The 27,744-nt window shown below is 43.6% G+C and overlaps 1 long non-coding RNA gene across 2 annotated transcripts; it reads left to right on the plus strand.

The window, feature by feature from the left end:
* The first annotated feature begins 22 nt into the window (after nucleotides 1-22).
* Nucleotides 23-27,324, plus strand: LOC119147695. 2 transcript variants are annotated; one of them, XR_005104124.1, is made up of 4 exons: nucleotides 23-139; nucleotides 2,549-2,662; nucleotides 15,866-16,053; nucleotides 25,118-27,324. It is a non-coding gene; the product is annotated as an uncharacterized LOC119147695 (long non-coding RNA). The 2 variants fall into 2 exon arrangements; XR_005104123.1 differs by having other exon boundaries at nucleotides 2,554-2,662.
* Nucleotides 27,325-27,744: the final 420 nt, after the last annotated feature.

Raw genomic sequence — 27,744 nt, forward strand, 5'->3', positions numbered from 1 at the left:
GGGTGGCGGGCTGCGGGGCCGTGATGGCGGGAGGGGTGGCTGAGGCAGGGCCGCACTGCTGCAAGGGCCTCCCGCACGCAGGCTGCTTCTAGGGCGTTTGTCGATTTGTAGGCGGCGGTGGAAGATGTGTTAGGCTGGGGTAAGATGTAGGCGCTATGGAGCGGGGTGTCGTGGCCCTGGGCCTTGTAAACAGTGTGGAGCCTGTGCTGGTTCCTGCAGAGAGTAAGGCCTCAGAGCCCTTGAGCTTCTGGGGACGTCACCGTCCCTGGGACTGCTTTCCCGCCACAGTGGCAGCTGCTGAGGTTCTTGCCCATGTGGCATGGGGATTTGAGGTGGTAAATCCTCCCAGAGCAGCTTGCTGTGTTCGCGCAAATGCGTGATGTTGTGTATGTTTGAGGTTCAAAGCTCAGTGTGAGAAATTAGTAGTTCTTTGAAGAAAACAATTTAATTTACACGAGAAACTGGGGAAAGGAGTGTAACAATTTTTTGAGGTTGCTGGTGAGGCTGTAGCACTGTCTGGTTGAGAACTTGGCACCTTCTTGATTGCAGAGCCTGGACCCTACTTGGAGATCTCCCTGGCAGTGGTGTTTCCAGGAAAGCTTTTCAAATCTGGGATTTTACAGAATGTGACCTAATACATACTAACAGGAGCTTTATTTAACAAAAAAATCTATATCAAAATCTTTGCACTGTGTGTAGAAGTACCCTGAGGTGCCTAGATGGAAGTGCTAAGTGCAGGGTGCTGTTTGTAAGCAGAGCTCTGTGTCATTGCTGGGCACAGCTGTAGGCAGGATGCAAGGAGAAGCTGGTAGTGTCTAGGCCTGATCCTGAAAGCACTGCTGGGTTTTGTCCTCACAGCTCCAAAAACTTTGGTTGAGGTGTGAAGATGGGGCTCCAGATGACATACTTTACCAACAAATGCACCAGACTGCAGATTTGTATATGACTTTAACATCCTGCAATTGCACCTCTGAATTACTGTTTAAAAGTGATGAACACTGGAGAAAGTAAATGCCCTTGTTGATTGAAGTGTGTAACTTTCTCTGTGCTAGAGCGCCTCACCATGTAGGGGTAGGATATACTCTTAAAAGGCAGTGTTCTGTAGCCAGAGGGGGAGAACACAGTAGAAAATCTGAAACGTGTGGTTTTTCATAGATGTTGTTGCTCTTCCGGTTACAGGAGGTGCTGAAATAAATATTAAGGCACCTAATCAATTCTGAATCCATGGGGATTGTCCACAAAGACAATGATCTGTTCAAAGGTCTGGAATAACCGTTCCACTGCCTGATAGCTTTCCCACAAACCCGTTTGGACATGTTTTACTAGTGGAGTAGACTCTCGAGGGAAGGAGTGAAAGTCATCTGTGAAGTCTGTTACAGTTAGGTTGTGCAAAGCGCTGGGGAGCATGCAGTGTGCAACAGCCCTGCTGCTCCTTCGCAGCGGACTAAGTGTGACCCAGTGTGACTTTCCACTTGGCCCCATATGTGGTATTCTGTGCAGTGATACTGAGCTTAGAGCAGCATGTATACCAGGAGATCCCACTTCGAAGTCCAGCACATGCTTGCTTTCATGTGATAAGCTATTGTTTTCTACATAGTGGGAGAGAATCTACCATCAGGCAGACAAGAAAAACCTTTTTGTGTACTCTTGCTATGCAGATAAAAGCCTTTTGGAACTTGTTGGCATTCTAAACGTAAGGGTGTCAGTGCTAGGGAAAACAGGATGGTAGCTCCTAAGTCCTCTTTCACTCACCTGCTGATGGCTGTTGTGAATATCCTGCTTCAAGGTGAAACCCAAAATTAGGTCCCAGCAAATCTTTCAGGCTCTGGGCACTTAATTCCTGCACGGAATGGGGAAAAAAAACACCCTGATGAAAGAACTGGGTAACAGTCACACAAAATTATGTGGAGTTGCTCACTCAATAGTTACATGATAGAGACTTTGAAGCTGTAGAGCAAGGCTTGGCTCATGTTAGCTGTTCCCAAAGTGCAAGTGGGATAGTGTAAAAACCTGGCGCTGCTCTATGCAGAGATGGTGGTGTCTCCAAGGCAGAGCTAGTAGCAGTGCTCGGTTTTGCTGTGTATTGTGTTCATTTCTTCTGGATAAAGGCCTATGAATGTATTGCGTAGGAAATTTTAATCCTTCTGAAGCCCAGTACAGCATGTTGTTACCGAGAACGAACTATGGCATTGCTGATAACTCTGTACAGACTTTCAGCACAATACCTTAAATTTGGCATTGAAGCAAACAAGATCTTGCATGGAGGATTGTTCTATGAATTTCCCAAGATTTATGTCAATCCAGTTTCTCATTCCTCTTTGGATGTCACAGGCAATTGCTAGGAAGAGAACAAAAACCACAGGTTTATTGACAAGGCAGTGTTACAATCTAAGACAACCTATGTCCTTTCAGGTGAGCCACGATGATGGTAATGAAAGGCACAAGAAGTAGGGCACTGGTCCTGTGGGTGTTGACTGTTTCAGATTATTTGAGGTATTAAGAGACTATATTGGAGGCAATTTTAACTCTAGGAAATATCCCCATGCAGTGCAGGCAGGACCCACAGACAGAACCAGCTCTAAGGAGACTTTAAATCAAGTCTGGACCTGCTCTGCTCTTGCTCAGTGAAGTCAGTTCCAGCCATGTGGACAGCTGAGTGAAGGTAGGAACCCATGACTGATATTTTTTAGCCTGGAAACAAACTCTGCGATCGCTCTCTATCCTTGGGCTTTAGAATTATTCTACTTGTTTGGTACTGTTACCTGTTGAATGTGATTGTTGGCTCAGGTAGGTTTTAATGTAGCTGTTATATATGTCGATTTTGTTGGAAGGTGAAAGAGTCTTGTAAACGATATTGAATCCTTTCACTCTGGGAAATAAAAGAGTACGTTTTCAGAAAGAATCGACATTTTTTTGGAGTTTTAAGGAAGTCAACCCATTGTTTCCAACCTTCTGTGTGGCCTGGGTGGTGCCTGGGGCTGTCACATCTCTTAATTGGACTTCACAGAAGGGGCTCATGAATAGTTCCATTTTTATGAACAGAAAAACATTTTAGAATATATGGGACTTACTCATGGCTTTCCAACAGTGACAAGCAAATTAAGCAACCTGGAACATCTCTGTGCAATTCCTGCCTAGTGGTTCTGTGTTTGGTTTCAGCTAATAAGTAGAACAGTAAGGGAGTCAGAGCTCAATCCTTTTGCCTTAGAAATCCAAAATGTGGAGCTCTCAGCTGAAACATGAGCTTTTAACTGCAGTGCTGTCATAACCCTAAGAGTAATGGTAAACTCACATTGCTTGATAGGAATCACAAGAGATGTTGGTCCCCAGCCATCCCAGATAGGTTTTGTTCATGCCAGGCAGCAATAAGGGCAGCTGCCGCTGGAACCACGTTGCCCATCTTTCACTGCAAAAATTTTGGAGTTCAGGCCTTAGCTTTAGTAGCACCGACTTCAGTATTGTGTCTCTAACCAGAATGCTGGGTAATGAGGTCAGATTTACCTGTGGTATAAAGAAGAGCAAACCCATCAGTATGGCTTGAGGTTCTGGATAAGCATTTACATCAGAGGAGGCTATTAAGGGAATACATGCAGCATTATTGTAACAAAGTTAAATATTTTAGTTGCCTGTCCCCATCTAGGGTGTTAAGTCTGTTTTCTTGGTTACTAGCTTGCCCTTTGCTGAGATCTCTGCTTATAAAGTTGTCTAATATTTACCACACCTCCTCTGCTTTTCAGCTCTGTTACATGTAGAGAGCTGCTGTTATACTCAGAGCAGCACAATGTGAGCTGTGCAGTGACGGCAGTTAACCATGGCATAGACCTTCCCCCAGCACAGTGATGTGGGAGTTGGAGAATATATGTTAGGACTGACCTGGCAAGCGTATGCGTTAAACTGGCTCATGTATCTGTCCACTGTGTTATAGGATCCGCACTCAAGTATTGCCAGGATTGAGAGTGTATCTTCCAGGCTGGTCAGTGTTGAGTTAACAGTCAGCTGTGCCATCTCTTCTGGGGTATCAAGATCAGGAACTTTGAACTAAGAAGAAAAATGTGTAAGTGTTGTCCAAAGACAACATTTACTGTTGTGCCAAGGCTGTGGATGTAAAGCAAAGTCTTCTGTGAGTCAGGGAGAGAGAATGACAGAATGTTTTTGTGGTACCACAGATGTTTGTGGGCAGTACTCCCTGAGGAGACCAGAAATAGACTATACCAGGGCAGATCTGCATTTTCTTATGGAACAGTGAGTTGGGAATAGTCTGGTGCCATGGAGGATGAGAGTAAAAAACCCTTCAGTTTTGTGTAAAGAGCCTTCTAGGGGAAAATGTCAGGTATTCTCCTGGAAATGGGCCGTTACGTATCAGCAGGAGGTCTTGCCTGTGAAGTGTTTAGCTAGTTAATTAGTTTTAAGTATAGTCTATAACTTTTAAGCTTTAAGGAGAATCTAATAAAACTGCCTGAAAACCTGTCGTTGGTTAACATTTGTTGATTTGAGATTTGCCAAGGAATATTCTTTCAGATCTTCACCTTCCACTGTCTCTTCTGTGCAGCATCCATCTACAATACCCCTTTCTCTCCCACCTCATCGCTTCCACTTCCTTTTTGCTCCCACCTTTCCCTGCTCTGTCTTGACCATTTTCTTACTGCCACCTTTTCCACACTAATCCCTTTGGCGGGGATGAGTTGGCTGAGAGCATTTGTAAGATATTACCTACCCAGGTCTTTAAGACCCTAAATAAAATTGCCAAATAACGATTATCAGGTGAAAGGGCTTTAGGTTGGCTTGTAATTAGTGCTTAGGTCAATTGTTTGTAAAATTGAATGTGTGCTGAGTCTGTATCTCGCTCTACCTGTCATACTAGATGGTAAGTTTCTGTTTCAGGGATTCCGACCCCTTGTGTTAGCCCAGACAGTACTGTCAGCTCTCTGGGAATTTAAATATTTTATATCTATATATATTAAATAAATTTTATAAATATATAAAAATAAAAAGCAACTGGAAGCTGAGTTGTGTAATGCTGGTGTAAGTAACTAACTTAGCAAGATAAAGCTGTGGGACATTGCCAGACTGCATGTGTTTGCGTGCAGGTGTTTACCCAGTTAAAAGGCAATCTTGTTCTGAAATGTGATTCTGTGGAGGTGGAATTGAAGTAACTTCACTATGTTTCCTTTCTCCTCATATAAAATGGTTTATTTTACTGAGGCGGGGAAAGGTGCTTTTTTCTAGTTGCTCTGAAAAATTCACACCTAAAGACTTTCAGGACTGTATTTGAGAGGAAAGCAGTCATTACTAAAAAGTTAGTGCACACCATGCTGAGGAGGTTAGATGCATCAAGGCTCTCCACAAAACCTGGTGTTTCAAACCCTGATGGGTTTCAGATCATGTGTTCTGATATAGCATTGTTTCTCACAGAGTGAGGTGGATCCTAAGGGAATAGGAAAAGACATCAAAGCAATGGTAGGCTCTGTAGTCTGCAAGTCTTTTTGAGGCATTGTTTGTACCCCAGGAGTTATCTCAAAGTGGCTTTGAAAGAAGTCTCTTGTTTGCTACAGTGTGTTTGAAGAGAGGGAGAGGTCACTTTCTCTGATGAAAATGAAGGATGTGTAATGTGGCAGCATTGGCCAGGGAACTTATGAAGCAGAGTGAATGTCTGCAAGACGCACACATCAGCATTTCTCCTTCCAGAGTTTCAGCTGCAGAATGAATGGGGAAATTGGATTGAGCTGCTGTGGTGCAGTTGGCAAATGTGCACACAGACAAGCTGTATTAGTCAAGATTCTGCTAGAAGTTGCTTGGGTGCTGTGGATGTGGTAGGCTAAGACATCTGGTTATAGAACAGCATGTTTGGCTTTTGACTTAACTTCAAGTAGGGGAATTGTGAATGCTGATAACGTTGGTGTTTAAGATTTAATCTAAGTGTTGGAATGGGAAGTTTATCAATATAACTCCCTTACACAGAGCTCTGTGTGTTTGCCTGGTATACGGTAACAGGGTGTGTTTTCAGTATCTCTGTAAGGAGTTAGCCAACTGGTTCATGTTTTGAGATTACAGAATTTTGGTTTAGTTTAACCAGTAGCAGCTGGTATATTTGTACCACTACCTAGTTCATCAGTTTAGTTTAAGTACTGTCAATAAGATTGTCTGAAACAATATGAAACATACCAAGTGGTTTGTTGAACATTACTTTTATTGGTGATTGGATAGGTAGTGTTACACATTCTTTAAACAAAATCAGCATTTTAACAAATACTAGCACTGGCTTACAGAATGTATAAAGTTAAAACATTAAGGCATGTTTTATAACTGCAGGATTATTTTTTTTAGAATTTCATATGAAGAGAAAAATCTGTTTTCCACATGAAAGCAGAATTGATTTATTTAATTACTGCAATTTCTGTCTTTGCTGTGAAACCAATATTATAATAATATTTAGATACATCCCAACCAAATGCTAGTCTAGCAGGATTCAGTTCCTGTTGGTCTTAACTGCTGTTGCCCTTTGTTACATTTTTTCTTAATGCATCATTTACATTGTTGTAGTTACAGCTTGGTATCATCATGTAGGTAGCTTGAAAGATCAATTCACTGTGTCATCAGGGTGTGCAACCCATTGCTACTGATTAGACTAAACTCAGAATACTAGAATGTATCTGGTATTTTAGTAGACCTGAGCAAATAATTTCTACTATTTTTGAAGGCTAAGTGTAATTTGAAGAGTCATTGTCTGGAGGAATTAGGAAAGGCAATACCCACATGAGAACTTTACTGTGACCTCTAAGCCAGTTTGATTTTAAAGATGATTTAAAAGAAATTCTCCTCACGGCTCATAGCAGAATATGCCTCTATTTCAGACATATTCCAAGCTCTTACCATTGGTTCTGATAACCAGTGATAATTAATAGCTTTCATCAAAGAGAGGCTGTGAAGAGGAGGCAAGCAGCTGGAATGCGTATTTCAATCCCTAATGCTACATGTGGGTCATATGTAAGTAATCTCTCCCACGTAAACACAGGCCTGATGCCTGCTTTAAGAGATGCAGCCATTGTGTGAGGAATCACCTCCATCTTGCCCTTACTGATTATTGTAAATGTAAAATGCAAAGCCCAGGAGGCTATCTGTTTTGCTTGGAAGCTGCTGCTAATTTTACTGTTGTTCAGTGCATACACTAGTAAAACTTACTCCAGCAATGTCTGGGTAAAAGGTTTGAAGTTCATTTAGTTTCGCTACTGAACAGATCTCTCCCAGATTCTTTTGCAACCAGTCTTTGGTCCCAGTTGTTCCATCCTGGCATGCTGATCCTGTAACAAAAACAGATCCAAAGAGTTAACATACACTGGAGGGGGCATCTAGGCATCCTTCGTGTGAATGATTAAGTATCTGCCAACAGAAGGATGGCTAATCTTCCTATTGCAAGTGCAGGGTCTGATCTTCTGCTCTCAGATTCACTTCCAGACTGGGAAAATGGTTATGGCAACTGGAAATCCTATTCATTCTATAATATCACGCCTCATCACGTCAGTATTCCCTGTAGCTTCAAAGGGAGAAGTGATTGCCCTTCACAGGGTTGTAATGAACAGTAGAAGTGACTGAATCTCAGTGTGGGGAAGATGTGTGATTGTTAGGCGTAAAAATCTTCAATGTTTGGAATACAAAAGGTACTCCGTACAAATACTAGTGCTTTACTGGCAATTTAGGTGTAGGCACCTTACCTGAGTCTGTGAACTGGGCTGTCAAATAGACCTTCTGAAACTCATACACATCATGTTTCTTCCTTGCTGACAATCCTGGGTAGACCCCATCAACTGCTGCAATGCTGGGGAACAAACCATATAATAGTTGATTTCCATGTGGGTAAAACAACAGAGATGAGTGGAGTGAAATGAGGAGAACTCGATGCTAACAAACCAAAGGCAGCAGATGCTAGTAGTTGTTCTGTAGCACGTGGGTAATCACTTTTGTTTTCTGCCGGGCCATATAATTTATGGTGTGCTTTAGAATAAGGATTGATGTTTGATAAAGAAAATGCCATCATTAGAGCAGAGTCATGGACTGATTTTGCTTGTACCCAATAATAAACACGGATGTAAAAAGCAGCTCTTGCTTGATCAGTAAGTAGCAATGCAAGAGTGACTGCCCTTGTAGCAACACTAAGCTAAAGCAGCCACAGCCCTGCAGGCAGGCACTGCACTTACAAAGCTTGGTAGTATGGGCACGGCATGCTGAGGGGCAGCAGCTCCAGCACTGTTGCGTTCACGTGGGGGAGCAGAATGTGCAGTCTGTGCAGCCATGTAGCTGTGTCTTCCAGGGACATGTCAGTAATTTGTGGGAAGATGATCTCAGCTGACATCATCAGCATAGTTTCTCGAACTTTAGTGCTTCCTAGGAAGTCAGAGCTCTGAGAAAGGAAGAAGAAATTGAAGCAGGTGATGAGCAGAGCTGTTAGAAAGCCTTGAATATTGAAGCTATGCAGAAAAAGTGGTGAAGGAAAAACTGGCAAAATAACTACAATTACTCTTCTTTGCTGCTCTCCTCCCCTTCCTTCCTCTCCTGTTTAACAATAAAAGTGGGAAATACGACCTGACTCTGTCCTTGTTGAGGATTTGACCTTGGCAATTCAGGTTTTCTTTTGTCAGCAGAGTTGGACAGCAAAGCAAGCCAGGTGCTTGAATTTCCTTTCCCTTACACTCCCACAGCCACTACTTTTGTTATGGCAGTCAGCAGTGGTCGCATTGTATGAAGTGGAGCTGGGTAAGCTCAGGCTTCTCAGCTTGGCTTGCTGTTAACTTGTACAAATAGCCTTAGCGCAGCAGGGCCAGGGCAAGCAGTGGTCTTGCTCACTCATACACAAATGTTTTAATGGATGTTAGCGATACTAGGGGCATGGTCCAGAACCTTTCATAAGTCATTATCCACCACAGATCAGCAGTAGAGAAGCCCTTGCTGTTTACATCCTGGCTGTAGGTTTGAGTGGTGAATGTGCTTCCCAAACATGGCCTCTGAAGAGGAACTAGTTACACTGGTTTATGCACAGAGGTTAAGCCAGGGTAAGGTCTGGACTGAGATCAAGATCATACTGGAGCAGGATGAAATCCTTTCTGGCTTGTCTTCCAGGTTTACTTTATATCTGGCCATGAGAGTCACAGAGTTGGAAGCCTGAAAGTTCACCTGTGACCTGTTCTGCTCCCCAGGACTCAGTTATTGTGGATGCTTGGGCTACTTACCTTCAGGGCAAAAGTGCTGAAGTCCTCTAGGAAGGCACTGAGGTATTGGAGAGGCTCCTTCTTGTGCCCAATTGCCTCCAGGACCATCTGGATGGCTGAGGGGCTGTAGATGGTCTTGCTCTGAACAGTCAGCTGGGCCAGTGCCTCAGCTGAGAGAAGGTCTAGGGAGTCTTGCTGGAGAAGCCAGAGCACAGAGTGAGGCCTGGAAACCAAGCCACAGCATTCTCCCCCATGTCACCTCTCTCAGCCCACCTGAGCTTTGACATATAAGGAACATTTAACTTCTCTCGGTTTCAGACAAGCAGTGCACAGTACTGAGATTACATTTAATAATAGTTGTTCTCTGCTGCTAGACAGGTGATTTGTGAGAATATTCTTAGCAGACCATCTGTAATTTAGTATTTGCTCTTCCTGTGTCTTTTGCTCTTTCTTTTGCTCTTTCTTTTTGCTTTTATTTCCTTTCTATTGCTCTTACTGTGTCCAAACAGTACCAGACACTGCTGTTTGGAGCTTGTCATTGAAATCTTGTCTTCCTATGGAATTTATATTCTGCTGATAAGATGGTTATCTCCTAGAGCCAGTGCTTTTGACACCGTTTTAGCATTAAAACTTAACAAGAATAAACAATGAGGAAAAAAAAAGGAAGCACATAGGAGAAAATTAACAACACATAACTGATTAAGTTGAACTATGTTCCTGTCAGCTTGTTTCACGGCTAACAATAAAATGCTAGATATTTTGTATCTAGCCCTTACCCCATGGAAGTTGCTTTTCAGTGTTGCAAAATCAGAGTATGATCCAAAAGCAGTGAATAAACCAAAATACCGTAGCAGCCATTCTCTGTCTGCTGCAGTGCCCTGTGTGCAGGCAGAGCCTACAAAAGGAACAGCAAAGCTCAGAAGATACATAACTTCTTTAACTGAATCGCTGAGGTGTGTAATACTGTGAGTCCCCACTGACAATGAAATATATGTTATAGTTCATGTTACAAGCTCCCTGTGGGGATCCAAGCACTACCAGAGAGGAGATGGGGGAATAATTTAGCCTTTGAGCATACTGGGCTGGCCAGATTCCTGCCCTGTCAGCAGTTCTAGTTTTGTTCTTGATGCAGCTTCTGTTTCTTCACCTCAGCTCTCAGCTGTCTGAGAAGGGTTTCAGTCCTCTAAAGAGGATGGTGGGATCTTTCTCTGGCTGCTGTGAGCTGAAGGGCTAAGCAGAAGCCTGAGGAGTGAGAGAGGACTCATTAGGTATTAGCAGGCGATTCAGCTTATTTGTCTGCTGGGGAAGCAGCTTATCCAAAGGTAGAGCCACTTCTCTGTCTATTGACTTCAGGGGACGCTAAAGGCCTAGTATTGGTTAGGCACTTAACTGTCAGGTTGCTAAAATGATAAAATGACTCTTGCCCACAGAAAGAACAGGTCTGTATGTCACCTGAAATCAAAGATGTTTTATGAGGTGGCTGAATTTTTCTGCCTTTCTGTGTTCCTGAATACCTGGACATGAGCAGGCCCAGACATTTGTTACCTGAGTTCTGCAGATGGAAGTGAAGAACTCTCTTAATGAAGGAGTAGATGTGCTCTGGATTCTCATAGGCCCCTTGGGCTTTGTGTTCGTCCAGGATCTTCACTCTGCAGGACACGAGTAGGCCAGGTAAGCCAGCTGCAACTAAGCAATCCACAGCCAGTGGGGCAGGACCTGCAGAGCCCTCTGCCACTGAGTGGAGAGGTGTTAGGGCTGCATTCAGGAGATGTTTCCATTCCCTTGATGCCAGGGAACAGACACGTTAATCAAGAGCGTGACCAGAACTGCTTCTTCAGGAGATCAGGCTCTTTGGTTGCTTTTACGTGGATTTGCAGGTGTATTGGAGTGAAGCGGTCTCTGCTTAGAGTCTCCTCTTTGTGGCCTGAAATGTGAAACTGCAGTGGCAGCCAAGTAAGATCATAATGATATTTACCAAATGTGTATCTCAGGTTTGGTACTGGTTGTTTGGGGTGGTGAAAGCTGCTCTCCTCACCCCAGTAGTTAGGCTCCCATCTTTACAGGCAAACAAAGAACTAAGAAGAATGTCACTGAAATGATAGTGGACTTGATACCTACATGGCTGCAAGAGATTCGCATGTCATGTCACTGGGTAAGAAGCCGAGACTCTGTGCATTGAGGCTGCTCAGGAAGAGGCCAAGCTTTCCTCCAAACCAGGCAAAATAGTCTTCAGTAGAGAAGAGCTCAAATGCTGTGCTTAAGTGACAGAAGATCTGCCCCAGGATAAATCGTTTCACGTCACCATGAGGAAGCAGAGATAGATTACGCTTCAACCAAAAGAAAAAGATATCATTAAAAGTGTGCAATGCAGTTTAATATTAAAGGTGGAACTGGTAAAAAGGAGTCAAACAGAGGGCCAAGCAGTTCTGAGATAACCTTACTGGAGATGTATCTTGAGACAAGATGAAGTAATTTAATTTGCTGCTGTTTGTGCAGTTTTGGTGGCTTGTCTGCTCGATGTGGGACTGCAGTGAGTGTGAGTCCAGGGCTTGCCCCTTCCGGGGCAGTTAAGGGTGTGGATACACAAACTGCTGGTGTAGCCTGCTCTGTCTCCAGCACATGGCCTGTGGGTACAGCCTCCTGGGGGATCCTCTGAGGATGCTCATGGCTATAGGTAGTAAAAGACCCAGGGCTTTTACTGTTTGATTAAGGAGACCATAATGCAATGCCTACACAATGACTCCTTTGTTCTTTCCCTGAGACTTGTTAGGCTTTGTGACAACACTGGAATTCAAACCGGGTTAAAGAGTGGCAGTATTGTAGAGAATCTGTATCCCTCCCAGGATGGGACCCAGGGTAATTAAGGGTTGTGGCCTCTTCCTACCCTGGAACCTCAGCTTCCACATCAGCGTGCACTTCATGTGTAAGCTGCTTTATTCCAGTCTCTTGAACAAGAGGTAAAGTTGCTACCTGCTTTGCAGCTGCATTGAATGCATCCATGAAATCCCCAATGGTGTGAGAGCTCAGAGAGCTGAAGACCTTGACTGCTTTGTCCATGTCACGCAGGACATCGCTAGCCAGCGTGTAAGCTGCCAGTTGCTCTGGGCTGAGCCCTGCCACAGCATCATCCTGTGAAATCAAATGTTAAAATATTGGCCTTGCCTTATGACAGCAAGTATTCACTAGCTGTGAAAGGCTGCCAGGCAGGATTTGGGTAAGTAAGAGTTACTTACAACACTGAAATCTGCATTCATGTTGGTCAGGTCTTTGTATGTAGCCAAGGAGCTGAAGGAGCCCAGATTTGTTTGTAGCCAGCCCAAGCTTCCCCGGGTGTTCTCAACACATGGGCTACCTTTTAAACAAAGTGTAATTCAAGGGTGATATAAGCAGCGGTTCAGTCCCCCGGTTCTTCTGTGAGAATAATATGACTGTACCCAGAATGTCTGGGTGCCTAAATCCCTCTGTGATATCAGCAGCACTGAAGTGGCTAATGCCCAACATGTACCTTTAGACCTGTAAGCAGCTGGTAAGGAAATGGCATTCCCATACCTTTTGGCAAAGATCTAGGGATCAGAATGTGAATTTGTGGACATTCTCAGATATTATGGTAATGGAAGCTGGGGAGGTGCCAACCAGCTCCCAGCTGGTGAGCTGCCACTGTGGTGAGGGGCAACGATTAACACCAGGGCTTGTCCTTGCCTCAGGGAAGAACACAGCTGCTCCTGCAGACACTCTGTGCTCCTTCTCTCCTTGCTATAGAGCAAAAAGCAGTTGACATCTTCCAATTTTAACTGGATTGTCTTCTTCATGAGTAAATGCCCAGCATCCTGTAACTCTGTATGTTACTGCTTCTGACAGAGACACAGGGAAGTTACAGGAGGGAGGGTGTGTGGGACACCTTCAGCATACCTCCTTGAGAGGTCTTGGCAGACAGGTAGCTTTTTGCAAAGCTGTAAACATCCTGGTGGGTAGCGAGGGACATCTGTGGAAAACTGCTTTCTAAGCCGCTCATTCTGTGAGAGAAGGGAAAGCAGGAGGTTCATTGTAGCAGTAAAGCCTTGGTTTCGATGACTGAAGTCACCAAAAGTTTGTAATATGGTTGCACATGAGAACTGTGCAGTCTATGGCCTGTTTTCTCAGTGGTAACCCAACTTCTTTCTTTAGACAAATTTGAATTGTTAAATAAGATTGTTATGCCAGAACACTTGGAATAGTTGGATAGAGATGACAGCCCTGGTCAGAAACTGGAGCTGTGAGAGAATGGATCTATTGGGAATGAAAACAGGAAGGAAGTGTGAGCCTGGGATTTTAAGAGCCATGATACAATTTTGTTTCTGTATTCAGACAGGATCAAGTAGAGAATTCCTATTGTCCTTACTGTGTGCAAAAGCTGAAGTGAAAAGCAAGGTTGAAGTGAATGCAGGCAATGGAGTACTCACATAATTTGGTATATTCTACAGGGTATGTTCCTTGGGATAGCTGCAAGGGCAGAGGCATTTATGCTGCCCAGCCACAAACTGAGCTTGTTCTGGAACCAGTCCTTGTACTGGGAGACACTGAAAGTAGGGAACTGGTCTTGGAGTCTGCGAAAGATTGCACTGAACATGGCGTCTCGAACTTGGACATTTGCCAGGGATGGTAAGCCTTGCTGCAAAACAAAGTGGGTAAGAACACAAATCAGCTGTGAGCAGGTGTTTCCCAGCTCTTGCTGTAGCAAGCGTGTGGGTCTGTGTGTAATAAAGCATTTGACAGGGGGCCCAGCTCTGGGAAGATATTCTCTAGGTCCACATGGCCTGAAGCCTGGTAGTTTGTGCTGGACATTGTTCCCCCAATTCACTGTGATCTAAAACAAGATCCCCATGAGCAGCTGTGTTTCCCTGCAAATCCAGAGCAAGGGTCAGTATCTCACCTGAGAAGCAGTGGCCACAAACTCTGCAACAAAGGCAGAGATGTCCAGAGCTGGCCTGCTGTCCAGGGAGACCAGGAGGGTTTCAACCATGCTGGTATCATCCAGGACTCCAGGGTCAAAAAATACGTGGGCGAGCTGGGTATCCGTGAGATTGTCTCTCACATTGAACTGCAAAACAAATGGGACGTGATCAGCAAGCAGTACGATTTTGCTAACAGGTGGAGACCTAAGCCATAGAGTTGGCTGGATTCCCCACATTGGGAAGAGCTCTGCTATGGCTGAAGCAATGTCTGTTTACTGAATTAGATCAGCTAGGAGCATGCTTAGCCTTGTGCATGCAAGGAGCTGTAGCAGAGCAGGATGCTAAACCTGAGCAAAGGCAAAGCACTTGGGTCTGAGTCAGAAAACAAACTAACCCCACGGAAATCTGTCATTAATCTGGTGAAATCTTCATAATGAGCATTGGCTGCAAATGCCCCCAAGTTCTTTTCCAGCCAGTCCAGGCTTGTTTCCTGTCCCAAAGCACATGCAGAACCTGCAGCACAGGAGAACAGGTTTGCTAGAATGCACAGGAATGCTGAAAACCCATTTTAGATTTTGGCTTATTTTACCTGTCATGGTGTGTTGGCTTTCAAGGAAGGTCACAAAAGCACTACAGATGCCTTGCTGATTCATGGGCAACAGGGATGGGTATGCCTGGCTCAAGAAGGACACACTGTGGATGGAAATCACATGGGAAAGATTTAATTCTTGCTTTCTAGCTAGTGCCATGTTGCTATAGATGGCAGAGATGTGACTCCAGAGTAAACAGTTTTACAAAATGAAAGGAAGAGGAAGAGAAAGCTTAGTTGTTATGAAATGGCACGTTGCTTTGTTTCTTGCTGGCTGTGCTCTGTATGTGAAAGACTGGGCTACCAAGGGTCTTTGAGAGATGTGTGCCCCAGGGCAGGATTAGCTCCGTGCAGATATTTATCTAGGTTGTTGTCGGAAGTCCTTAGAGACTCTGATAGTACAGCCTCCCCTAGTGATCTCTTTGCGTGCTTCATGGATCTTAACCCCCCCGAACAGCTCGTGAAATGGGTAATTAGCTTCACTCCCTGTATTGCCAAATTAATTTCAGAGTGCTTTCTGAAGAGTCAATATAAACTGCTAGATCTGAAGCACTTGCTATAGATACAGAAGTCCTGTACAGATGCAAAAAGCAGAGCTGTGTCGTGCCAGCCCATGAGAATAAAGTTGTGCCAGAAAAGGGAAATACAGGACCAGACTGGAAATGTCTGTTCTGAGCCCAGCCCTGCTGTTTGTTTTCCTGTGTTTTTCCTGGGTCAAAGCAGGACTGCTGTTGGCAGTGTGGTCTTCCCTGCTTTGCGTCGCCCAGACGTGACTGTCTGTGCAGTTTCCCTCCAGTGCTGCCCTTTGGAGTTTATTTCTCAGCTTAACATATTTCATTAACAGGGATATTTCCTCTTCCTGATATTTTTTCATCTTACTGCTCCTAGTTGCACTATTTTACAAACAGGTAAAATCTATTTGATAGAAATTACAAATGACTTTGTACTGTATTAGAAAATGGGTTTATTTGCTTTTGCACAGTTTTACTTAAAGGAACAAAGATCTGACCCTGGCTGTTTTATTTACTTGATGGAGCATTTTTGTAAATGATACTCTCTTGCACATATGTTCTTTAGCACAGTGCTGCCCTGGCAATTCTTTGCTCTTTCCTGACAACCTCCTTTTTTTTTTGTTTTGCACACAGTAAAGAGGATGCTTCCCTGGTGTACTTACAGAGCTCTGAAACTGTCACAACCAGAAATGTGGGACAGGAGGAGTTTGGTGTCCTCCTTGTCCGCACTTGGCAGTAGCAGAGTGAGTCTTGCAAGGAAACGAGTCCATTCAGCAGGGCTGAAAGCTGGAAATTCTGCCTCGATGTCTCCTGCGAACTGGGTGAGCATCTTTTTCCTCACATTGTTGTTCTTTATAGTGGTTATTGCCAGCTGAAAGAGAGGTAATGAACATCAGTGAGAAGGCAGGATTTTTAATTTTTTAGGGACCCTAGTGCAAAGCCACAGGGACTAGGCATTGTAGAAAAAGACCCAGGGCGAGTCCCATTGAAGGGAAGATGCATCTTAGGGATATCCTGTGAACCTGCCATGTAGGCAGCCAACACCAAGGGGTAGCTGTCAGTCTCAGCAGGTGTCCCTGAGTGAGGCAGGGACACCACCACTGCAGGGTCACTGAAGGCACTGTCTGCATGCTTGTGACTACTCAAGGACAGGGAGGTGCATGTCTCAGGTGAGGAGTGGCTACAAGGATCAGCCTCCTCCACAGAGCACAGATCACAAGGTTCAGTAGCTATGCTTGGTACAACCACAGCATTGCCATAAGCATGCGCTTGAGTATCAGCCAGCCATTAAGCCTCGGGCACTGGTGTTTGAGCACTTTGGGCCAAACACCCATGATGAGAGGTGGTATGTGATGTGCTTTGTTGCAATTCTTCATACTTCGAGATAAAGGCTCAGAAACCATCTTTGATGGTGTCTTTCAGATTCTGGATAGCTGAAGTCCATGCTGCACTGGGTTTATGCTGGACTTGCAGTGTTAATACCCTACCTGGGCTGCCTCTCTGTTGAACTGGTCTAAATACTGATAGATTTCCTCTGATGGTTTGTTGTGTAGTTTTGCAAGGATCTGACACATCTCCCCTTCTTCATTAATGGCATCAGATGAAAGTGTCAGGGATGCTAGTTGTCGTGGGGATAATTTGTCCAAGACATCCATCTGTGCAAAGGGACACAAAGCAGATGACAAACTTTTTAAGCATGTGAGTGATTTGTAAAAGCTACTGCTTTCAAGAAGACTCAAGACAAATCTGCAAGGCTGGAATATCCACAGGACTTGTAAAGTCCTTTTTCCATCAGGATGTGTACTATTTCATTTCTGAATACTACTGTAGCTCTGCAAGTGCCACTAGCCAGTGAAAAGCAGTAAAAATGTTTGTGATAATTGAACACTAATGCCAGAATATTTTTTAAGGGTAGTGATCCATCACCTCCCATGCTGCATAGAGCATAAAGGCATTGCAAATGTTGGCAAAGTAATGTTTCATGGTGGAACACCGCCATGTGAATGCTAGTGAAAAAATATATTAAAAATACTTACTCCCACAAAGTGTTTGTTCCAAGTGACTAAGTCTTGATACTCAGCATATTTGCTAAAATTTCCAAGGTTTACTTCCAACCACTTCTGAGTACTTTGGGTTGCACTGTCGCATGCAACACCTGGAAAAATAATGACACTGGGAATGCTGGGGACTATATGTTCGTCTCTGACCTTCTGACTGGAAACCCTAGTCAATCTTGCAAGTTCCCAGTAAGCCCTTGCGGACAGCAGAATACTTTGAATTCACATTGGTGTGAGAGAGATCATTCATTATTAGAGTCTTCATTATTAACTAATAACATTTTTTTGTGCTGTTGTCTAAATTTGGGCTTGTTTAACAATGTTGAGCATCCAGTGTTGTGGCTGGCAATGGTTAAACTTAGTAGTGAGCTATCCAAAATAGGGGAGTTGTGAGAATCCTGTCAGTAAGAGGAAGGCCAGAGTCTTGGAGCAACAATATAAGTATCTGCTTTCTTTCCTTTTCTTGCCATTAGGAGCATATCAGACACTACTACAGGAATTTCTGCTGCTTCTCAAGCTGAGAGTGTGCTGGAAAGCTCTCAAAAGACATTCCCAAATTAAGACTTTTTATTCCGTTACCTGATTTCACTTTTGATGTCAAGAAGGTTTTACAGAATCCAAAAATATGGGGAATGTTTTCTGCTGGGATGACAGCATAGATTTTGTTGAAACCCTTCAACCTGCAGGAGGGAATGCTGGGATGGTCATGGAAGTATTTTGATTTAATCAAATCAGAATTTTCCAATAGCAAAAACTTTTTCATTAGAAAAATGTTAACAGCTTTCATCATTATTAATTATTATTAATTAACTATTGCAAGACCTTATCAGAGAGGTTCTTAAGAAGTAACTGCAAAGTATCTTCAGATCAGTCTGAACATATCCTACCTATGTGATAAGGCCATTGTTTTTTTTTTTAAAGTATGGTCCCTACTTGGTGCAATTGTTTTAAGATAAAGGTCACAGAATTGCTAAGGGTGCTCTTAACTAAAAACTTGCTGAGTTTCAGTGTATATTCCATGCAAGCCTGAAAACGCTGAGTGTTTTACTGCGGTTACTTCTGCTTTCCAGCAGGAGCATCACATTCTGCTTTAAGAATATGTGAACGTATCACCAGAAAGCCATATACAGCATAAGTAAATAGAACTGCTCAGTTAAGATAGATATGTATGGAATGGGTGACTCACATTTGCTGATAAGAGTCACATGAAATATTGACAGGTATCTCTGGAACAATCATCTCATTCACCGCATGCAACACGTTTTGTAGAGTGTCTTGAAACCAGTCAGCAAAGCCAGCAGCTTTCATTTTGTGAAAACTAGGAGCTATTCCATGCAAGGCACTGCTTAGTAGGAGATGGGCAAGGTCGCTGTTCTGAAGCTCCACCTGCAATCACACAACACCTTTCAGTATAGTTGACATGTAATTTGTCATGCTAAACCTTCTGCAATTTGAGATATTGTTCAGGATTATTTCATATCTCTCTCTTTGTGCTTGGGAAGTCAGAATAAAGGTGACTGGGTTGTAGCATCAAGAGAAGGACCCAAGGAGGGCGCTCTTGGAAAGTGCTTGTTCTTGAATGGGTCTGTTTTCCCTGAGCTCTGCTCACATCTCTTCCCATCACATCCTGCTACGGCTCCGTGTAGCCCCTTAGAGGAAGAATAACTAGGTATCTAGACAGAAAAACAGATTGCTACAGCCTCAGGCCTTTAAGGAACAGCTATCCAAGGGTTTGACCTGTGGCCTTGTCTCAAGAAGGTTTCCCTGTGATGACCAGCGAGGCTATAGGACAAGCCCTTCTTTTCTTCGGTCAGGGCTGGAGTTTGAGTATCAGACATCAGTGGGCATTGATTGAAGTAGCTGCAGTGTTTGGATGGAGGAGCTTTGAGGTACAATAAGGGAAGTTACCGATGCCATGTCATTCAGCGTGGCAAAGAACTTAGCAAGATCTGATGGTGTACGTAGGTTGTCCATGATGGTGATCACACTTGTTTCATCAGCCAGAGCCCCTGTTTCCAGTGTTAGTTGTGCCAGCTGAGCTGGTGACAGCTTTTCCAGAGCTGACATCTGAAAAGGAACACAGAAACACCTGTATATTCATAAACAGGTTCACTGTCAACGTTGTGGCAAGAAGTTATGGATCAGCTAAGTTTATGTAGGAAGGAGCCAACAATACTCAAATACAGCAAGCTTCAGTATGTGACCTACCCCACTGAAATTTGGATTGAGCGAAGAGAACTCATGCAGAGTGGCATGGGCACTGAAATAGCCGTAGTTGGCAGCTAACCATGTACTGCTGTTTGCATTCGGGGAACAGGTGACACCTGAAATGCAGAAGAGCCCACAGTCAGTAAACAGTCAGCAGTTTCCTCAGCTGTTGGTTAGCGTGACAACAAAGCCTGCCTAGTGATAGGGATGGGAGGAACATCAGATCCACCTCAGCTGGGTTCAACAGGATGTTAGAGTGAGGGCAGCAAGCAGAGCAGATTCAGAAAGCATCTTCTTGTCTGTCTAATTTGTGTTAGAACTCTTATACCACTGTCCATCACTGTAGCATCTAGGAATTTAATGTGTAAAATTAATAGCAATAGCAAGATCCTAGTGGACTTCACAGAGGGTCTACATAACTCCCTTTTTGCAGTTAAAGTGCTCTGCTTGTGTATAGGTTTTAGGTTAGAAGATTTCAACCCAGGAAGTATTTGCCAAGCACAAAGATTAAATTTTACAATGGCAGAAAAAAGAAAAGCTCTTGAGTCATTAGTGTGCGTTTACCTTGAGTGGTGTGGTACATCTCCAGAAAGCTGTGTATTCTGTGATGGATGGAAAGTCTCTGCTCGTCTGTGTAATGCTCATACACTCTGTCCATTGCTTGCACACTGTATCAACACAAGAGCAGAAGTAGGTTATGGGTCAAACATCTGCAGAGAGCAGTTTTCCTTTGGAGGAAAAAATTGAGTCCATAGGAAACATGAGCTGAGAGTACTCTAGTGTCAGTAAACCTGAAATATTTAATTTGGTTTAAATAAAACTGTTCCTTTTCCTCCTTGTTCCCTTCATAAAGCCTTGAAAAATGAAATGAAGGTACAGACAGGCATTTTATCTGACGAATGATTTTGGCTGATGCAAAACTGTTGTGAAGCTCAGTACGCTAACAGCAGTAAGATGTCAGATACTCTGGGGAAAGTGATGCTGTTGGTTTGACAAGGTACCACCCTCAGGGAAGCTGGCTGCTCATGACTCACAGGTTTTGATGAGACTGGCAGTCAATACCCAGAGGCAGGAGCTGCAGGTAGTTGGCATTCATAGCTGGCAGGAATAGCTGCAGCTCCGAACCAAACCAGAAGGCATATTCGTTGGCTGTAAAGGTGCTGAGCGGTAAAGATTTAAAAAGGAAATCGAAGAGCAGCTCACGAATCCAGGGGTCAGGAAGGACAGTGAGATCCATCTGGAAACAAAACCAGCACACAAAAATTGATTTTAGCAATTACTGCTTTCCACAGGTAAGCTGCCTGGTGGCAAGAGAGGTTTCCTCTCCTCCCTGTCATGTGGTCTACAGTTTTCAGGAAAGCCACCAGTGTTTCAGCATGGATGTGTAGTAGCACAATGCAGCGTAATGCTGGAGTAATGAATTTTGGAACTGAATGAGATTATTATTGTAGCAAATTAATGAAATAGATGTGCTCTGCATTTTCGAGTAGAAAAGCCATTTGATCACGGCCTTAGCTAATGAAGATTATTATTCCTCGTGCCTAAGGGATGAGTTCTGAGTTGAAGTAACTAAATAAACATTGTGAAAGAAAATAAATAACCTTTTTAAATGAGTAAGGTATCTGCAGTGTAACCCATAACATGCATAAGAATAATTATTTTGTCTGGATACTCCTCTGGGAAACCCAGACATGTGAGCTCTAACCTAGTGGTCTAGAGCCCAGGGCTTACATTACTGTAGGAAAGAGTTTGTCTCTGTGGCATTTTAGTATTTCTCAGACTTGTAACAGGATGCTGTTCTCTGGGGTGGGAGCTTTTACCATACCTCTTCTGCTACAGCGTTCAGCTCCTTTATGAATTCAGTCAGCTCCTCAAAGGAGCGTTTCTCCATCTCCAGCAAAATCTGGACAGTAAGGCGTTCCCTCTTAAAAGCATTTGTGAGAACTGTCATCTCTCCTATTTGTCTGGCAGACAGAATGTCAAGAACTTCATACTAATGAGGAAAACACAGCAGAAAGAATACAGACTTCAAAAGCTGTTTGCTTGTCCCCTGATTACAGTTCTCAGCCATGTACATAGTTCATTGTTTATGTTTCTGACTGAATTCATCAAAGCCCTAAAGCCACCCAAATGTCTCTACCATGCTACGCAGCACCAAGTGAGAGCTTTTCCTAGCTGGGGTGGTTAAAAACGGTATTATGTCCTAACACAGAAGACTGAGGGTAATGCTAATCATCAGCTGCTCTAGCTAACTAATGTAACAGCCATTCTGTTCTCTAATCACGTAACTTCCTCTACTGCAGTATTAAAAACCTGTATGGCAATGAGTTCTGCAGAAGAGTGGAAAGTGTTAGGCTAAGAAGTGTCCCTGCTTGGTTGTTACACTTCTGTAAAATTCATGGAGGAATCATGAACTGCATTTAATGCTAAAAGTCGGAGGAAGTACTGATTTCTTTGGCGAGGCTCTTCCCTTGGAGGTGGTTATGGAAGAGGATAATACCTCCTGGAAGTTCAGCTTGTGAAAAACATTCAGAACTTTTTATCCCTTTTACAGAGCTGTCTGAGTGTGGAAAGCTTGTAAGAAAAGTCTCTTTGTGAGATTCCTAAATGGTTGTGGGTTTGTCTTGATTTCTAGTCTTGGAGTGTCAATGTTGGCAGCAACAAGGTTAAGAGGATTATGAACTGTAGGGTTATGTCTGAAGGTGATACTAAAAAATGTTTCTTACTCACTGAAGTCATAACAGGGAATGAAAGACAAATTTTCCATGAACTGTTTATAAATTTTGTGCTGTCAGAACTATGCATGTCCTTACCCCATTAAAGGCCTTGTAGAAGTCTGTGAGGTCACTGTAAGGAGCAAAATGTGAAAATCTGTAGAAGATAAGTTCCAGGAAACTTCGGCTGCTGTCATATGTGCCAGGAAACACCTTTTCTGAGAAAGTACAAGTCTGTCAGCATACTGTTGTAACTGATCTTTCCTTGTCAGCACTCCACAACGTGGCTCTCCCTCAGTCCTGAGCAGCTGCAGAGCATGGGGGATTCGGCATGCAGAGGGCTTTGGAGAGCTGTGGGTACCAGGCAGGGCTAGAGGTCCCCGGTGGCTGTGGGGCTGGTTCGGGCACAGTGAGCTGCTGTTTGCTATGTGGTTCTGGCAGCTACTGGGGTATTCCTGGTAGTGTTACTGGGAGAGCTGTGGTGCTGAGGCATCATGGAAGAGAACAGGTGCCCAAGTGTTTTGGTTCCTTGATTATAAGCTGCAAGCAATACTTGATGTTTCAGAGGAAAGCCAGTACTCTGCTTTGGGAAGCCCAATGACCAAAAGGCTGCGGGGCAACCTCCCCATGTTGTACTTACTCCTGCAAGTGAATTCCTCTCTGACCCAAGGAGGGACAGGCAGATGGCAGAAATTTTAGCACACAGGTGACAAATAGCTACAATTCAACTATGTTGTGAAGCAACCCTGAAAGCAGACCAGTACCTGAAAAAGTAAGTTGAGATTCCAGGATCCTTTTGATGAAGAGGTAGATCGCATGGGATGTGTTTTGTGGAAGCTCTGGAAAGACTTTATCTAAGCCTTGCACTCTGCAAGAGTCAAGAAGTGAGATCTCATAAGCCTGAGATTGTAGAGACTTGTAATAAGTAAATAATAACATTATTTATGATAATATGTAGTGTACATCTTGCCTCAACTGTAATACATTACAGGAACAATGGTAATAACAAGAAGTGCAAAAGGTACAGGCTTTGTAAGTCATGGGGAGAGTTGGCATCCACCTGCCTCATTCAGAGTATGCTGTCCTGCAGCAGGGAACAAAAGGGGTTGGAGGGTATGTGAAGAGACCTAAGTAGAGCACAATACAGTACATATATGTGTGAAAAATGCTATCTGAGTCTCCTTTACTGCAAAAATCAAATTGAGACTTTTTTTTTTTTTTAATCCACGTGAATTACTAGCACATACTTATGCTGGGAAAGAAGTTGCTAAAATGTGCACTGCTTTCCTGCAGTACAAGTCTGGCAGGCAGCGCTCCGCAGCACATGATACTCACATGGCTGTGTAGGCTGGGAAGCTGAGGTCTCCTGGGATTAACTCGAGCAGATCCGTGTTTATACTGGGCAAGAGAAATCTTAGGTTCTCCAGGAACCAGAATTCATAGTCAATATCAGCAAATTTATAAAAGTGCTTGGAAAGGTCTGTGAAGAGCGTTGTCAGCATTTCTGTCCTTACTTCATCATTTCTTATGTCCACAATGCCTTCCTGTGGAGAGTGGAAATGTCTGTTACCTGGGAGCTGTTTGGCAGTGGCATGGTGAAGGGGTATCATGACTCCCTTTCATCAGCTTCCTTGTTTTCCCTGGCACCATGATGGAGGACTTTCTTACACATGAAGTGCCTGAGAATCCCTGCCTTTTTAAAGGGAAGAATGATTATAAAGAAAGTTACAGTACCTGTGTCAGAGCCAGATTGAACTTCATCAAGAATTCACTCATTTTAGGCTCTAAGATTTGGGGATTTTCACCCCTCAGGGCATTCAGGACATCTTGCATTGCGGTCACGTTGACCAGCACATCAGAAGTCAGGCTGTATTCCACCAGCTGCTCAATACTCAGGACGTCCAGAATTTTGGCCTAGGAAATGCTAATGTCAGCCACTGAAGATGAGTTTATCCCCGCTTCGCTAGAACTAGCTGAAATATTTTTTTCACAGTTTTCACACTTTTCTTTTTGCTAAATGTGTGTATTAGTCTCATGGTTTGTAGAGGTTTGCTTATATCCTGAAGTTATTTTTCACATCCTAGGCAAAGCTATTTCAGCATAGGGAGGAGATTCAAAAAGCTGACATATTTTTGTTTGGACTGTCTGAGGGTGCCTGTTCCAAATAGAAGCTTCTTTGAAAGTCCAGCTAGTTGAAAACATACTATTTCTGGTTTTAGAGTTGCTGAGGAGAAGTGGGAATATATTCCATTACAAATTTTGAAATTAAATCTTTTAGGGGCCTCTAAAAGCCCTAGTTACCCGTATGCAATTGGTGTAGAGATCATACGTACAGGGTCAAAGTTGTTGTTGGTCGCTATGACTTCCTGGAGGGCTATATTATGGAAGAAGGTTTTCCAGTTGACTTGTATCCATGCGGTCGTGGACTCGGTTGGACCACCTAAGTAGGAGAAAGATGCAGTGACTCTCAGGAAATTACCCACCACAGTACGTCCTGCTTCTCAAACAATATGTTTATTGCAGAAAAGTGGAAAACTCAGATCCCAATTGACTGAAAGAATAGCTGCATAGTTACTGATACATTGTAGTGTCACTTGTAGCTCAAGGAAGTCTGAGCCACAGATCACTTGGAAAACAGTGAAAAGTAAAAGGGAAATACCAGATTATGCTGGTTGGGTTCCTTTACTCCTTCTCGGACATCCACTTCTGACTAGTGCTGGATACAGGGTGCTGAACTAGGTGGAATTTGTGTTTTTTTCAAAGGGAAATGAGATTTTGTACCTTGAGAAGGTAAAATCAATGTAATAAATACCAAGAGAGAGAAAGAGAAGAAAGACAAATGAGGATACTCAGATCAGGTCAAGATGACAGAGATGTCCCTTAATCCTTCTTTTTTCAGTTTCCAGGAATATACATCATAATCTTGCAACGGTCACCAGAGACCAACAAAGCATCCTGGTGTGAGGGGAACATTGGAAAGACAGCATTTTCCCACTTGGACAGCCTTGGTAGTGCACTAATGCTTGCCTTTTTATACAAGCCAATATTGCTGTGGTTGAATGCATCCTGGAAGAAGTCTGTCAGCTGAGCCCTTGTTTTCCTGGAAGAATCTGTTAGCAGAGCCAGCTGGGGTGTGAGATTCCCAATATTACCTTTCAAGTTCAGAAGGTTCTGTGCAATCCAGAGTGCTACGTCTCTTCTAGAGGACTCAGTCATGTATTCATAAGTGTTATCAAGTGCAGTAACACTGGATGAACAAGAAAAAGGACCCAGGTGAAATACATATGGTGACAGAGTCTTTGTAACTTTGTCTAATTTGAGCCTTGGACAAGACAACCAGTCTCTTCTCCAAAATACTGGGGCCCATTCCTTCTGGAAATTTCTGCTGAGGGACTTAATACTCCATCCTTATTGTACAAATAGCATCTGTGGACCAAGGCCTAGATTTGATATGGCCCAGCTCTAACTTCCCCTCAAACTTATCAGAAAAGAGCTGTGAAAAAGTACTCAAACAGAGCCATCCAGGCCAACAGCACATCAGCTGTCTCACATTTCAACCTGACTCCATGAAGGACAGTGTTGCCCTGTTTACTGGCTGAAGAGAGATCCCAGTGAAGCCCAGAAGACTTACACAGCAACGAAGGAGTCATAATCCTGTGGCACAACAAGGGCGAGGGTGGATTCATTGATGACAGGACTCAGGAAGTGCAACCCATTTTGGAATGTGATGTTCCAGTCAGCGGCAGTGTATGTCTTCATTTGCTCGGACATGCTGGTCAGGTATTGCAGTAGGAGCAGCTGAGCAATCTCATCATTTGGCAGGACTGTGATCTTACGCTGGAACAAAATTATGTGATGAACACATTGCTGTTAGGGCAATCAGAACTGCAATGCTACAGTTGGGGAGGGGGCTCTTTAAGTGGTTTTCTAGGCCAGAATTTTAGGAATTCAAAATGGAAGTGAACAATACTCTGAAGAGTGCAGTCTGTGTCACTGAAAGGACCTGATGTGTACAGATGTTTAAAGGTTACTGTTGCAACAGTGTACTTTCAAAATCATGGTATTTGCAAAGCCTTTTTTTCACCTAACAACTTAAGGTGGCAGGTATCTGCAGGGGAGGTGGAGACTGCAGAGAACATGGGTGGTGTTTACCGTGGTTGCAGCCTTGGTGAACTGTGTCAGAATCCTCTGAACATCCTCAGCTTCACTTTGCTGGAAGAACTGGACAAGCTGGACTGCTGCATCCATACGGGTCAGTGTGTCTGAGTATACCATCATGTCACCAATCTGAGTGGGAGTGAGGAGGTCCAAAATTGCATACTGGAGGAGGAGAGAGGAGATGAATTCTGTTACCCCACACCTGGGCAATTTAACGTCCATCTTTTCTGGCACATCCTCTCTTGAGTGCAAAGGCAGCCTGGATATATACAGACTTACCGCATCAAAAGGTTGGTGGTAGAGTGAAACCAATTGAGTGTAAGGTGCTTCTGTGCAGAATTTTCCAAAGAACTGTAATACCCAGTCTCTGGTTGTGGCTTGGGTGGAGCAGGCAGGACCTATGGTGAGGGCACAGAAAAACAGGTAACATGGGAGAGTGGATTCAAGTACACATCAGTACCCAGGATTGCTAGAGCACCTTGAAGGAAAAGAAAGGCTTGAAGTCCCTGATTTTGATGGCTTATGCATCAGTCCTCCAGTGACATGCTCTGCCTTCTTTTATTTTCATACTGTGGGCAGGAGTGAGTTCTGAGAAGAGACACCTGTTCCTTAATCAAGCAGTTCAGAAGGTATTGAGCAAAGAAAGAAATTAGCTCTGTCCCACAACTTGCAGAAGGTGACAGGGCTCACAGAGAATTAGCTGAACTGATAGATATTACCAGTGAGCTCGGACTTCTGGGTGAGGAATGCCACAATGTAGTTATATATGTCCATTTTGCCAGCTGTAGGGATTTCAGAGAAGACTGTATTGATTCCAGTAATCCTGTAGAAGAAAGTAACCCGGTGTAAGTGAAGGACTTTTGGGAGCCAACCCCATTTGCTGAGTAGTTCTCATGAAATATTTTGGGGTTGTTCTCTCTGGCTGCCCTGAAAATAAATGTATTGGAAGAATCAATGTGAAGTATTGAAAGCCTGGCTTCATTGTTGCCTGGGGAGTTTGTCATTGGTTTTAGTGGAGGCAAAGTGAGTCCAAATTGGGGTCTTCTAAATATCTTGTCCCTAGAAAATGTTTGAAGTCCAATTAATACCTGAATTCAGGAGCTTGTGGGCTGATACGTAAAGTAAATAAAAGCCAAATAAAGTGACCTGCCAAAACATACAAGACAAAATGAGTGAGAAAAGTGGGAGTAACTCTTCTGGCCTTTTTCGGTAAGCATGGCAGCATGTTCCCTCCTTTTGCAGTTCATTCACTGCACTGAATTATTCTTTTACTAAATAGTTTAAATCTCAAGTAATACGAAACAGCCTCAGGCAGGGCAACCATGACTCACAGAGACTTGTAGGAACTGCAGGACATCGTGTTGGGGATGCCCTG

Source organism: Falco rusticolus, chromosome 4, assembly GCF_015220075.1.
Source record: "Falco rusticolus isolate bFalRus1 chromosome 4, bFalRus1.pri, whole genome shotgun sequence".
NCBI lineage: Eukaryota > Metazoa > Chordata > Aves > Falconiformes > Falconidae > Falco > Falco rusticolus.